The 15,446-nt window shown below is 39.8% G+C and overlaps 2 long non-coding RNA genes across 2 annotated transcripts in view; one reads left to right on the forward strand and one right to left on the reverse strand.

Annotated features, from left to right (window-relative positions):
- Positions 1–342: 342 nt before the first annotated feature.
- Positions 343–3,830, forward strand: LOC310893365. Its single transcript, XR_014578937.1, has 3 exons — positions 343–1,555; positions 1,930–1,962; positions 2,322–3,830. It is a non-coding gene; the product is annotated as an uncharacterized lncRNA (long non-coding RNA).
- Positions 3,831–4,677: 847 nt separating this feature from the next.
- Positions 4,678–15,446, reverse strand: part of LOC310893602 — a 30,088-nt gene continuing 19,319 nt past the window's right edge. Inside the window, exons 2-4 of the long non-coding RNA XR_014579115.1 lie at positions 6,949–7,099; positions 5,662–5,776; positions 4,678–5,470 (exon numbers count right to left, since the gene is read on the reverse strand). This is a non-coding gene — a long non-coding RNA (uncharacterized lncRNA). The remainder of the gene's footprint in view (positions 5,471–5,661; positions 5,777–6,948; positions 7,100–15,446) is intronic.

The following is a 15,446-nucleotide window of genomic DNA, read 5'->3' on the forward strand; positions in this document are numbered from 1 at the left end:
ATACTCACTTTAATCAGAAGCTTCATATCAATAGTTTTGATATATCAAAGATAAGGAGAAGTAGAGATCCGATGATTGCTTATTAGCATCATTCAAAGTTTGTCTGCTTCTGCCCCCAAATTTTGCTTCTGTGCAATAAAGAATTTCTTGGCTGATATTATCCAGATATTATTATAGGCTGAAATAATTCAGATATTATTTTATTCAAGGAGCTTTCAGGAAAGGAGGGCTGATAGCTAGTGGAAAGGTCTTACCTGTATTTCTAAATGGAGCATTAATACTTTGTGTTATCTAGGGAAACTCATTATATTGTTGGTTCCTTGAGTTTCCTCAGAGAAACCAAATACATACTTTACTCCTATGTACCGTGGAAATTATTTCATCAGTACTTGTAAGCAACAGAAATCTTCAATGAAAGGTACGACACATGTGCTATTTCTTTTCTCTGTAGAAATTTCTTGGAGCATAATGCTACGAAATTAAATTTAAAATAAGTCTTGCAATTTTGCTTCCGGGTGAAGTATATTTTCCTGACGTGGCTCCGTTTGCTGATGCTGGGCCCACGTGTCAGCCCCAAACTGAAATAAATTCACAGTACCACCGACAATATGGCTACCTCTATTTTTAGGACCAGTGTAAGCAGCCAGCGGGCTGAGCTAGCCACACATAATGTAAACCTCCCTTCCAGCTGCTGAGCTCATTAAAATTTCACGTATAACACTGTAAGATGGAGCCCATCACTTTTCCAGCAAAGGCCGAGCCACCGATGCTGAGTGGCTGCCTGTTTGATGCTGTGTCTGTCTGTGGCACATCACGTACGAGGTTACACCTCTGTGTTAGCCCATCAGCTCGAGCCATAATCATCCGAAGGTTTTAATATGCTCTGAGGACTGTTTTTCAGGCACTCTCCTCTCTGCACAACTAATGGGCTCAGACAGCTGCATCTGTAACGAGCGTGCTCTCATTAGAGTATTATCTCAAGGTAACGTTCAGCGAATTTACTTTTCTGATGTGTTCAAAACTCTGAAATGAAATCAAAATATAAAACAGCACAGTATGGCTTAACACATTGCTGTTCCTGCCGTCAGGAAGCCCTGTGGCAGTCATAGGAAAAATGTCTTACAGAAATTCCCAGACCCTCATTCCTAGGGACCTTGGTGAGTTGTGTGTCTTAACTCAACTACACATTCAGCCTGTGGGAATAAGCTCCACACATAAATACATAAATATAAAGGGAATTATATATGTGTCTGTATAATACACACACATACACACAGTTTCAGGACCCCTTTCTATTTGAGATGTAGGCATAAATCCATTGATTGCCTTCCCCAGTATGCTCAGCTGCTAACGATCAGAGATAACATACCAGCTTTTCCTGAGAGCATGCTTGAACTCTCATTATGTTTGGGGCACAAAAGACTTCTTTTGACTGCTGAACTATGGAAAAGATCAAGCTTTAGGGACTTTCAACATAGCAACTTAGGACTAGCTTCATGGCATCAAAGCAGTGGTCTACCTGAAAGTGCCCCAAACCAGATGCCAATAGGGAAGAGTAAGTGGGTATTCCCTCTGGGCACCCTCCCGAGGTCTGTGGAGCAGAGAGAGTCCCTTTAACTTGCTTTGTAGCCCCTCTGCCCTACAACAGGTTCAGGCTGGGGTGGATGAGGATTTATTCACAGATTCAGCTTCTATGACCACATGAATCATTCAGGGTTTACTGACAACCATTAAAACCAAGTGAGCTAAATGTTTTTATCTTGTAGAGCTGTCCTTAGGGTATTTAATTAAAAATAGGCTCCTGACCAAAAGAATTTCATCAGATTATTTCTCATGAAAGCATTTCTGTGAAAGAAGGTAATTGCTTGGAAAAGACTTATCCCATGGCATGTTCTTCTATTATAAAAGCTGTTTCTGCTTATATTCCAGGTATTCTGCCAAGAAATGAAGGACCATAGCTGGGTATATATATATATTTTTTTTTCCTCTGTATAGTATTTCAAGATAATATGACAAGCATTTGACAAAAAACAGTTTTTGCTTGCCCATTAAAGCAGAAATTAAACTCTTGGCTATCATGGGAGGTTTGATGACCAGGTTAAAATTAAAAAAAAATAAATCCAATCCTAAAAAATGGTGTTGGTAGAAACACGATTATAGGTTTTTCAGTTTCTCTTGCAATTTAGTCACTTGTCCATGAGAACTTCTTGGTTTCCACCCCCAGAGATACTTCAGCACATACATGGAAAGCTACTTCAGCGTTCATTAACGCATTTCTCCCTTAACACACCTGTGAATTGCTTTTATTCTCGTGTCTATAGCTAGAACAATGAGGCCCAGAGACAGTGCCCCCTCCGCAGCCACAGGAGAAGTCTGCACAGCACGACAGCCATCTTCTCCAGAGTCCAAAGATAAGATGTTAACCACCTGCTGGAACATCCCCACTTGCTGCTGGCCAGCCCTGAAACCTTACTCCTGCAGCTGAAAGCCCAAGCTATCATCTTCACAGACTACAATGCCTTACTAAAGTTGTTATTCAACAAACAGGATTCCCATTCCACACCTAATTCTGGCATTTTAAATTCTGTTTTTATGTTACAATTTAATACATGTAAATTATTTTAAATTAATATATTCCAAGATTTTAATACCATGTATAAGCCAAAAAGGAATATATTAACATTATTTTTTTTCCTCTAACTTTACCATTTTTAAAAGCATTCAGTAATGTTTTTGAGCATTATTGAAACATTTTTGGTGAGATAATGAAAGTCATCTGGCAGATTTGGTTACATATAACGTATTATTAAATATGCTTTACAAAACATCTAACACAGCCTTGCATTTTTTACTTGGAAACAGGTCTTTTGAAAAACTTCCCCCAGTTCAAATTACCAACAATTAAGATCTCGTAAGCCAAATGCTTTCAATTGTACTTGCCCAATCTTATTGTTTGTGATTCTGCATTTACAGCAAAATCTAACCAGGTTTTTGGACACTTACTGGAAACTTAGCTTTCCCCAAAGTTGTTCATCCATGATTCTGTCTTACCCTAAGGAAGGAAGAGCAAAAGCAAAGCACTGTTGTCATTCTGTTCTCTGCTTGTACCACATCAGCATTTTGTCGTGCACTAGGAGTGAGGTCCTGCCTCATTTGTGAGGGAGCAGCACTCTCCTCACACTGATTCAAAGACTGGTTTGTAGTTGGCTACCAGCAGCAGGACAACCAAGAAAAAGCTCAGACCTTGAGGATAAACCTAATTAGGGGGAAGGAGTGCATTATTCCAGCAGTCCAGAATTGCTTTACTTCTGTTTGGGGCAAAACTTAAGGCCAGTTATCTTCTGTATGTGCTAAGTGTACAGAGCAGACTACAGCTTCTTATGCCATAGGTTCTGCCAAGAGAGCTGAGCAGTTCATGCAAGGGGATGACTTGTCTTTCCTACAAACTAACTGCTGTAGAGCTGTTTGACAGCGTAATTCAAAACAAAATTGGGCAGCTAGGTTTAAACAAGAAGGGAAAAGCATTTTACAGGAGGTGCAATGAGTGCCATACTTAATTCCCTCGCTGGTCCAACTTGCCCGCATCAGAATCTAATGCAAACTTGCTCTCTCTCTTTGCATTGGTGTCAGCCTGATGAGATCCATGCTTTTTCATACTTGTTCTTCAATAACATTCTTTCTGATCAAACAAAAAAAAACCCTTGCTCCTTTGCCCCCAAACATCAGCAAGGCTTTATCTTTTATTAATCAAACATAGCGCAGGTGACAACTTGGTTTGCCACCTTGATTTTGATAGAAATACCAGGATGGCCTTCCCATTCCCCCCAGCCCACCCCCTCATTCTCACCAGCTCCTCCACCTCCTCTGGCCAGCGAAGGTGAGCAATGGGTCCCCGGACTAATGAGCTGGTCCAGCACCTCTTTCACTGCCTTATTGTCCAAATAAAACTGGTCCAATGTCTCTTAATGGCAAGGGAATCAGTCACCCAATTTAATGAGAGAATATTTTAACTTCCTGGGGGACATGCCACTCAGAGACATTATTTTTCCCTTTTCCCCAAAATATAATTAACCTCTGCAAAGTGTGGAAAGCGTAGACCCTCTGCACTGAAGCCTCTTTTTTTTTTTTTATTTAATGAAAAATAAAATAAACACACATATCCCTCAACCTTTGGTGCACCTCATTATGTTGAGCCCTCTACTAAAGCTGTTCTGGGATATTAGTACTAGCACAGCCTTGCCCTAACACAGTGAAGAAATGAGATGTCACAACCTTAGAGGTATGGTGTGCCAAAAGACACCACACAACGTGTAACAGCATGCCCCTACAACGTTCACCTCCATTTAGGAATAGACTGACCTTTTCAGAAGAAAGAGGGCCATATACAGACATTGAAAATATTAATAATAATAATTAAGGTGGGCTATTTAAAAGCACAGCACTGGCTAACCCTGCTCACACCCAGAGCCCTGGCACAGCTGTCCTGTTGGCTGGATATCCTGGGCGCAGACCCACAGAAGTCTTGAGGTGGTTCAGGCGCACAAGTCCTAACAATTTGTAAGTGATGCAGGCACATTTATAACACTGCCCTCACTCCCTTGGGCCAGTTTCCTCCCTCATTATGCCCCAAGAGCTCAATCTGCCCAGGTGTTGTGGCAGAGACGTACAAGAGTTAGAGTAAGCACTCACCTGCTGCTCTCTGGAGCGCAGCAGGGTGGATGTCAGACCTCCCTCCTGTGTAATTCAGTATCTGTGGGTTCAGCTCAGTTACTTTAACCAGGGACTAATCCATCACCGACGCTTGAGTAACAGCACAGTTATTCCCAAACATTTGGTGTGTTTTTCTTCCCCTGGTAAGAGACTTTTACAATCTTAGCTGGCCCCTTGGCTGACATAATTCTGTTCAAGCCTGGAATAATATGTTCTTCACTAAGTTTGTCATATAATAGCCTCTACAACACTGAAGCAGATCAGTGTCCAGTTTCCCTTATTTATCCCCCCCAGTACAGTGCCTTTGTATAAACCACGTCTTTCATCATTCCCCATTTGACAACAGTAACTTTATTCACCACGCTGAGGAGGAAATGTTTTATTTGCTCCACATAAAGCAAATATCCCAGAGAATTATTCCTTGATTAAGCATTAAGAAAGAGGGTAATGAAAGATCTTGTTTCACTGGACAACTAATTACACCTGTTGGGCATGGCAGCCTAAGAGTAATGCAAGCAAACACAGCGATGCAGTAATTCCCCTCAGGATATGCCACACACAATTCTGCAGTGAAGTCAGCTGAGACTCTCTTGGTCAAAACGTCATTAGTGACATTAGGAAAATGCCACTGCCTGCTGATTTATGCAAAGTCCAGGGACTCCTCAGAACTAGAGAAAATGTTGCCTGTGAATTTTAAGTACAGCAAAAATATAGTTTCATATTGTTTATACGAGTATTTTTGTCGTTCCCACTCTTTGCCCTAAAAAGAAAAAAAATAAATCTTGATTTTTTACTTGATGCAGACACGGAACTAAGAATATAATTATTCCACTGGAATAACGGACTTTACACTACAAGGTTGACAGAAGATTAAAAACTTGATTTTTTTTTTTTTTTGGGGGGGGGGTTGTTTGTTTTTTTCTGGTTTGTTTTTAAATTAATACCATGTACCTCTCCAGAGGATATATGTCTGAGTATACTGCTCTGTATTCAGCTCCTGAAGCTTTAAACAGAGGAATGTCTCTTTCTTTTTTCAGTTTCCTTTGAATGCCATTTACCCATGATTCTGTTAGGAATAAAGAATAATTAAATAAATTTCTTTTGCATGGCGTTAGTATAAGCAGAATTAATATATTTGATATAGGAGTTACAAACCCAACCTGCCTTTTAATTACGTTTTGTTAGAATTACCCCCATGTCATTGGTAACAGTTATGTCAGGTTTACATGTCAAGGAGAGAACCCAGCTCCAAATGACATTTTTCCACCAAACCAAAAATATAACAGTTCTGTAAATACACTACTGAGCAACTATATTATTATTTGTCAGATGCAAATGTCTGTTTGTAACTCTTGAGCAAATAAATGCATTCTTCCCTAATAAAATTATTGGATGTGCCACTTAGTTTATGCACAACTTGCTCATACTGCTTTAATTTATAACTGATAGCCCTCTGCATTGTGTTCAGATGAGATAGTATTTGGGAGATACAGACAGGAACTGCATATCACTTCATTCTGCTCTAACAGTATTTGAATTGTTTAAGGGAGTGGTCACCTTGACAAAAAACACACGCAAATCTGATCCAGTCGTGGCATGTGGAATTCCCTTCTAGAGACATCAAACTCATCAGAAGCTATGTAATTAGCATCACTGATAATTTTTTGTGTTTTTTGGGGGAGGGTTATTTACACTTTTATATAAGAGCTCTCCTTAACCTGCTAGCAAAAGTAATACACAATAAGATTGTGTGCATGCAAAACTACAGTTTTCTGATTTTGTCAGCTAAATCCTATTTCCTCCGAATCTTATGATTTTCTAATTAGGTTTACTGCTATGGTAAATTTTCTCTTTTAATTACTTTCTCTCTACATGGCACACAAACATCAGTGAAAAGCCCAGTGTAGAGAAGCTTTGCAAGCTATTCTAAGAAAAAAAATGAAGATGGTCCAAGATCCAGTGAAGGCAGTGAAAAGCCTCCCTTCCTGCGTCCTTTGGGAAGGGCTCCAAAGGGCAGAACAAGGTGCTGCCAGACTGCCCACTCACAAAGGTCTGGGCTCCAGCTTCTGTTCCTTGCACAAAAAGGTGGAAAATAGCGGGTAACACCTCTGCTCCATACCCATGCACTCCCACATGCAAGCCCAATGCATTTATACAGCCACATATATAGGTGCTGATATGCGAGCCCTGTTCTTAGAGACTCTCACTGTAGGAAAATGAGAAAATAAACTACTTAACTGTGCAAGTAATTTCAGCTGGAGCCGATTATCCGTCTGCTAATGCAGTGCAGCCTGGAAGCTTTGCCAATGACAGATTAAGGTCAAACAAATGATCATTCCTAGGAGATGCGCTCCTCTTCCTAAACGTGTTTTTCTTTTCACATGTTGCCCTACAGTGAAATCAAAGAGCCAACAATTATGTTGTATTAGTACATGTTTTGAACTGAAGGTACAGCAAGTTCCTACAGTAACTCTGGGGTCCAGACAAGCCAGACAGTGTTTATAAGAAAGACAGACCCTGGTCTAAAGAGCTCAGAGGCAAAACAGACAAAGCGGAGGAAAAACTGCAAGAAGACAGCATTGCTAGTTTATTTTACAGTAGCACAATAAAAGCAGACGCCTTGTGGGAACAGGGCACTAGGTGTGCAGACACTTAAATAACAGCAACATTAAAGCCTGCATCCAGTGGTAGGGTGAGGCCGAAACCCCTCTGTGATATATGCAGGGATAGTTTCCCCTGACCTGAATTTATGCCAACTTGTTTTTGCAGAAGCACTTCTTCTAAAAGGCCTTTAGAGATCTCTGACAACCCCAGCCTGAGCAGCTGGGTGCACTCACATATACTGCATACAACTGAAAGCAAAGTCTTCCTATGGAAACTTAAGCAAAGCGAGTTATAGGCACTGCTAGCTCTGCGGCCTGAAATATGAAGAGGTCAGACAGCCTGGTGATTAGTAGTGTTCAATTTTATGACTAAAAGTTTGCAGAGAAAGGTAATTCAGGCTCACGTCAGGCTGGGATGCAGGCCCTGAGTACGAAGCAGGCAATCCTCATCCACTCAGGCACACTGCTTTTCAGCTCAAGCGTTGTGAATCTTTGCACCATCTGTCTTGCCTCTGACCACGAGAAAACGCTCTTTTCTCCCAGCCAGGGAGCAGAAGATGCAAGCTGAGGACGGTCGCGCCGACCTCCTTTTGCAGAGCACCGCAATGCCTCCTGACAGGGGACGGGTGCTGCCTGGGAGCCGGGTACCTTACGTAAACCCGGCATCCTCGCACCGGTAATCCACAGATATCTCCCGAGGGCTTGTGTAACGGGCTGGTGGGGTGAAGCACCCACAGGGCCTCCTCCCAGAGAAGCTGCTTTACACAGAGGGCAAGGGCCTGCTCAGTGCCCCTTGATGCAGTGGAGCCCTGCGGGTGTCCCCACAGAGGGACCACAGCACAGCCTGGGTGTGCAGAGTTGGGGTTAGAAATGGGTTGAGTTGCATTTCTGAAGGGGGAAGAGGATGGTAGGTAAGAACAGGAGTTTGCTGAAAATGGAGACAGTCTGGCAGAAATTTTAGGTTTTCTTACATTTTCATTCTTTCAAGGTAGTGCACAAACTATCTTAGTCCCCATCTCTCCTTAACTTTTATATTCCCTGGTTAAAAAAAAAAAGGGAAGGAGGGGAGGAAGAATAGGAAAAGTGAGGCCTGAAAAGCCTGCCTTCTTAAAGAGAATAATTCACTGTGAAATAAATTTTGTCACATACAAAGAAAGCTTTTTTAAAGGAAGTAAAACATAAAAATGGGTCATAAATGTCCACTGCTTTACAGTACACTGCTGCTGGAAGTGCTTAGGACATGGATTTTTTCAGTGCATGTGAGGTAAAGAAACATATTTAGATACCTAACACGTGCCTAATTTCTTCTATCTTTCCCTTAGGAACTATACAGCACCTATATTTTACTATTTCTCTGTAACATGGATATGCTTCAGTTGCAGCAGCGAATGTTCAATACTTTTGAAAAACAGATCAAGGACTTTGGAAGGAAGGAATCAAGACCCTCTGAAAACAAGGAACATACAGGTAGTGACCACTAGACAGCGTGGTACAATGGGCTGAAAGAAGGTATCTTTAGGAAAAAGGGTTTGTTAAAATTGTTATGGAAAGTTGATTTAAAAAAATAAAAAAGTGTTTTTTTTTGTTGTTTTTTAAAAACATTCCAGAATACACTTTTTTTTTCCTTGGAAGTAGCAAAACATATTAGGGTTAAAAAAAACCACCAAATTTATAAAAGCAACCTTCCTAAAAACCAATAATTTTTGCCTGAGCATTTGAAACTCGATGAAGTTTTAAGGGTTCCTTGCAACAGGAAAGTGTTAAGCTGCCTTAAGCACAGAAAGACCCAAGAGGCTAAATCTTGTTATGGAAGGTTTGGTATCGATCAGGAACTTCTCTTCTGAAGTCCAGCACGGATCTATAGCTAATGAAACTTGCCCCCCACTAACAGAGGTTGGTCATGTGAATTGACTTTATGATGTCCTTGGACCACACATAAAAAGCATACAGTGAAGGAACAGAAATTAAAGGCTGACACAGAAAAGTAGCCAAGAACTTGGTGGGTTGTAGATGCTGGACTGCCAATTATTTCTGAGGGGGAGCTCTGTAGCCACGCAATGTGGTGAAGGAGCGCCCAGCTACCACTATCCTGTATCTTCTTCATCAGAACCGTCAGCCAGGTATTCTTCCAAACAACTGATTCCTGACAGCTAAGTTATGCAGAGTTTTTACTAATTAATGACTAACTTGTGAAGGCATTGAGATGCTGCCTCACATCAGCAAGCATTTAGAGAGTGGAAGCTGAATCAGTCCTCCTTCCTCCACACCAAAAGTGAACCCACCCATGGCACAAAGGAGGGGAGGTCGATGGCAGGGAGTGGCAGCACCGGTGCCGTATGGCCCCAGCACCACTCGGGGGGAGAAACTCCACCTATTGCAGTACCAGTGCTGCCTTAGCATCTGCAGTCCAGAAAGACTCACTGCAAAACATTCAAATAGGGAAACTGTGTGTGAATTGAATGTGCATCTCACAGCACTCAGATCTGCATCTCTTGCAATTCTGTAGTGTTTTAAAGCATTGCTAATGCATTTGCCATAGCTGTCAAGGGATTCATTACTCAGAGGTAAACAAAAGTTGGGTGAAGCGCATAGCGTATGCCACTAGAAGGAAACCTAAATCCCAGTAGCACAATTACAGAGTTAGGTATAAATCAAAAGGCTAATTTGCTAAATTGTTAGGTTTCTTTTATTATTATTATTATTGAAAAAATATATATTTTTAATTTAGTCAAGAACAAAAGAGAGGTATGGGAGGAGTTTTTTTAAAGTCAAAGGCCACTTCACTCTTCTTAACTGGCAAACTGTCCTTCTCAATCGATCAGATAAGTGTTTCAAAATCCCAGGGAAACCTGTTAAAAGCTTACCTCTTGTGGTTTAACTTCAGAGCACGCAGTACAGCGTGGCACAATGAAAAATCTTGTAGTGGTACTGACAGGTTTGTTACAGCAAGAATGTGTTTCCCTATCTCTGTAATATTATTAGAAGATTTTTACCTTTACAACGAAAATTAGCAATGGTCTTTGCTTTTCTCAATTGTGTTGTAACCCATTGTTCCCAAAACAACATTTTCAGCAGTGTTTGCAATCAAACACAGCTCAATATACAAGTTCCTGTTGGTAAACCACATTGCGAGGTGATAAACAACATAAAGTTTTTATAAAACAGTCAACAAAAAAAGAAAAATAAAGTCAGCTTGCTAGCAAGTTCCAAATTCTCTCTATTTTGTCAGTAAAATCCTTCCTGGAAATTTCTAGGAAATGTTAAGGTTTATGCTCCCTGCTTTCATTCTAAAATGGCATTTTTTGCAGATCACTTAGCTCACGCTGAGCCCTCGTACCAATTACGCTTCATTATGTTGCTTGTATTGCTAATAAGACCCCTTTTTATCTGGCCTCCTGTTGGGCAGAGCGTGCCCAGGATGCTCCGTGCCCCCAGGCAGTATGTGCCATTCCTGGGTGGTAAGAAGAAAAGAGGCCTGACTTGACTTCTTGCCCATCTTCAAGGGGGAGAGAAATGCACAAAGTGAGGGTGACTGAGCACGTGAAGGATGAGCTAAGACCTCTCATTTAAAGTTGTGTCTTCTATACTAGCATGTTCCTGTCGTGTCTGCTGAAAATGGGAAAACCTCTGTTTTGGCCACATGCCTAATGTGAGAGAGGGGGCTAAAAGGGCCAAGCAGTCCAAAAAAATTATGCTTTATAGTTAAGTAAACCTCACACCTTTAAGAGTCCTACAAGATCCATGCATTCTTGAATGCCACATGGTCAGCACTTTATTAAAAAATTGCTCATAAGCAAAGAGATCACATCAGCCATACTGCTCCATGTCTGTATCACTGCTTGCCACTGTACTCTGGGCTCCCTTTCAAACAAGGTTGTTTGGACGCAGAAAAGAATTGACTGCCAATCCTGCCCTGGAAAGGTGCCTTGACCAACCATGTCCCGTCTCTGCTACTCCCTTCTGGGAAAACAAGATGCTCTCTCTTCCCTCTTCTCTCGTCATAAGGAAAGCACGTGTGTTCATCTTTTCCACAGCCTCCCACAGGATGGATGGTACGTTTTTCCTTCACCAAGAGTGCAAGTTCCTTCATTAGCATGAGACAGGCAGTAGTGAAGGAAACCAGAGGAAAGCTAAGTGCAACTTAGCTTCAAGAGCAACTGAGATTTTAAAGGAAAAACTCTTCCTAAGATCTCGGTACAACACAAGTATAAATAAACAGAGGGGGTAATTTAAGTGCAGATGTCTTTTGCTGAACATAAGACAAAACTCCAAAAACTAGGGAGACTCAGGGTATCTTTGACCGTGACCTAACATTGCCTTAATCATTAAAGCAAGAATGTTTAACTTGGTTACACCACTTTTGGCATATACATGAGTTCAGATTTTCATGATTCCCAAGAATGCACAGTCCTTTTGACTTCATAGGATTTAAAAATTTGCAATTCATTTCACTCATTTAGCTGTTGAAGTACAACCATATAGTTTAAATTGGAAGACGTTGACCTTGACCTCTTTATTTCAGTTTCACCAACTGAAAGGCAGAGATAACAATATTTACCTATCTCGGTGTCTTCTGATTATTAATTGCTGTTTGTGAAGCAGCTTGACAGTGGAAATTTCATCCCTCAATGCTGCCTTCTTACAAAGGAAGTTAAAGACTTTCTTGTTGCTGGATATGCAAGAAGCAATCAAAAGGAAAACACACATGACTCGTAGGATGTGTCCAAAGAAAGCACAACCACGCGGAAGCATATATTTCCTTCACTGAATCAGTAACAGATTTTTTTTTTTAATTTTATTTATTTTTTTAATCTTTAAAGGAACAAGAACAACACAGGAAGGAGATATCATAGTCTCAGTTTGGTGTTACTTGTTAACTATCCCTGTATTGAGGGCCAGAAAGACCCATACTATGCTTTGAACTGTAACAGCTCTTCATTTTCATAGACTATATCCATACGGAAGAGAGCTGTACAAGGCAACAGAGATGAAACCAGAAGAACTGTGTAGTTTGCCACAGACACTGAGTCAGTGTTATTTACTGACCTACCCCTACCCCTATAATTTCTTCTGTAGCAAATGAAAATACCTTTGGTATTTTCTTGCCAAAGGGTGCTGACAAAAAGAGATACGAAGGAGTAAGAAAGGTACTTCAAATTGCATAAATGATGATCACATGGGAGTTATGGCTTCTAAGGAGGTACACTATAGGTATAATATTCAGCTTTTACTTTGGCATTTCCTGGAACAAATCCCATTATATTTTTGATTTGTGAAAATTGCATAATGAAAACACCAAGAAACAAGGGAACTTTCAGATGAGACAAATGTCTATTTATTTTAACCTGGCAGTATGGCAATTTAAATGATTCCAGGAAAATGTTAAATAAATAATCTCATTGAAGAACACATCTCTGTAAAGATGAAAATGAGTATGATCCTGTTAGAGACAATAAAAGCTAATAGATATGTGCACAACAGGAAAATAACAATAGCCTCACAGTCATTCTATGAGTTTCTAAAATGTTTTCAAAGCACACATATCTTCACCAGGGCACTAATTCACTGGATAAAATTAATAAAATACATGCATAAAACATTTTCAGAATATTTAAGCATATTTGTTTTGCAATTCAAACCACTAGTGAATTGTATGATTGCATAGTCTGGTGAAACACCAGTTAATGCCAGAAAGACCAATTATCTCAGGAAGAGGTGGGAGAGGGAAAAAAAAAAATCGTCTGAGGCATGATTCCTGGCACATACAAGGAAATAACATTTTCTGATTTAAGGTATTATTATTTTGATACCATATAAGTACAGACTTTGAAGTAAAATCTGAAGCAACAAAGTAGTCTTGTATCCAAGCAGCCTTGCTGGAGACCACTTTGTTTATCAGTGCTCTGGTTTAGATTTAACTATCTAGAAGAAACAGTCTGAGAACAATGTAGTATACTGAATATAGTAACTGTGTTTGACTTAGATGTCACAAAGAGCCTTTTACAGTATTTACTGGATGGCATTCGTTACGTTCTGAAAGGAGAAATACCTTCAAGATGACCACTTGTTGCCTTGGTGGAGGTACACTGTATGTATTTTGATGGATTTCTCTAGCCATTCCCATCCTCCTAGCTGTATGGTGTTGGACAAGACATTTAAACCATGAGTCATTTAAAGCATTTGAGCAGTGCCAAAATAAGACATCTGCATGTTTAAAGTCATATTTTGCATTGATGTGCTGTATCTGAATACTCTCTAATTCAATTTCAGCACCTACAAAATGAGAATGATATTAACTTTCACAACGTGAACTCAGATTCTGTGCTGAAACGTGCCTCCCGATGCAAGGTATGTAAAGCGTAAAGCACTCCAAATTCTCAAAAAAGTGTGCCTGTTAAGATAAGATGGCACATATGAAAAAATTTGGGCAGCAAAACTTCTAGACCTTGCCTTTAATTTCTTTACTTTGAGAAATTATTTCTTTTTCTGTTTTTGTGTAAATGTTTTTCCAGTACTGCATTGCATTAGATAGCAGTCTCCAACTCCCAATTTGTTTTAGACAAAACTGAAATAAAAAAGAGGATTAAAAACATAATATTTCAGAAACAGAAACTAGGTCACATATTAAGGTTTTCTCTGTGGTTTACCAGAAAAATCAGAATCAGAATGAATTCAGTACTGACTTCTGTACAGTTCACTGGTGCTGAAGAAAACAGTGAGGATAGAAGGGCATGTATGTGTGGTACTTGGCTGGTACTTGGTACCCATGGCTGGTAGTCAAAACACCTCTTCCAGACTGCAATGCCATGTCCTGAACATCCCAAAAGTACAGAGATGTATCATTATTGTCACTCATGAGAGAAAACTGAGGGATGGGTAGGCTCAAAGCCCCCACAGTCATGCAGGAAATCTGCAGAAGAGGAGTGAACGGATCTTAAATTTTAGAAGTGCAAGGGTAGATGTGCTACACATTTTGCCCATATGGAGTGGCATCATCAGGCTTATTCATACCAGTATCAACACAACCTATTTTTGGTTGCATAATTTGACAATAAAGTCAGAGGAATTATTTTAGGAACATGTGAAGCAAATACATGGCTTACTCTCTGTATGTGGAAAGAAATTCTATTAGGGAGGAACAAAAGATTATGGTGTAAAGATAACATTGCTTATTAATTTTAGATCCCAATTCAGTAATATGTTTTCACACATATGTGGGGAGTCCTCTGCTACACAGATTTCAAAAATAAAATAACAGTTTGCAAATACATTCTCATACATGCTAATACAGTTAAAAACAAAAACAATGACAAAAAACCACCAACAAATGAACCAGTAATAATAATCTTGTAGTGGAATATATATGTTTTTTTCCCTAGTCATTTTTATACATTCATTCATTTCTTGTATAGTATTATTTCATTAAAAGATAAATTAAACTTATCATTTGAGAAATACTTTGCTTTTCTACTCTCAATATTCCTTAGCCTCTGTCCAACAAAAAACACAGCAACTGACATTTCAAACAATGACCGTTGCAATACCATTATGTTCCTATGTGTAATATTTTAAGAAATAATATGCAAACTAAAAAGAAAAAAAAATACTTTAAAGTGGAGATTTTTCTAATCCACTCCCCAGAGGTGGCAGAGGCCTGGACAGAGATACAATGCAAACTTCTGTTTTCCCTTATTATTTTGATAAAACAACATATGAACACTAAAAATACCTCATCAGTTTTCTCTCAAGAAATTCCTTAAGACAGAAGCAAAGAGAAATATGAAAACAAAAGTTGCACACTGGAGAATTATTAGAAGCCTCAAGGTCCTTCTTCATCATTAACATTGTCTACAGTAGCATATATTAGAAAAGAGCAGCTGTGTGGAAACTCCATCCATCTCTATCCCCCCTTCTCTTGCACTTGCTCCTTCACCACTGGCCTTCTATCCACCACCTTCAAAAACATCAGAACAACACATAACAGCACAACGTATTTTTTTTAATTAATTTTTTAATTTATTTAATTTTATATTTATTTTATCAGCGTGCCTTAGCAGGAGCATGCTGCAACAGTTTGAGCTCCTCGGGGAGCTCAGCACGGGCATGGCTTGCAAGGTTCAGTACAAGCTGAGC

This window comes from Anser anser (assembly GCF_964211835.1).
Source record: "Anser anser genome assembly, chromosome: 2".
Taxonomy (NCBI): domain Eukaryota; kingdom Metazoa; phylum Chordata; class Aves; order Anseriformes; family Anatidae; genus Anser; species Anser anser.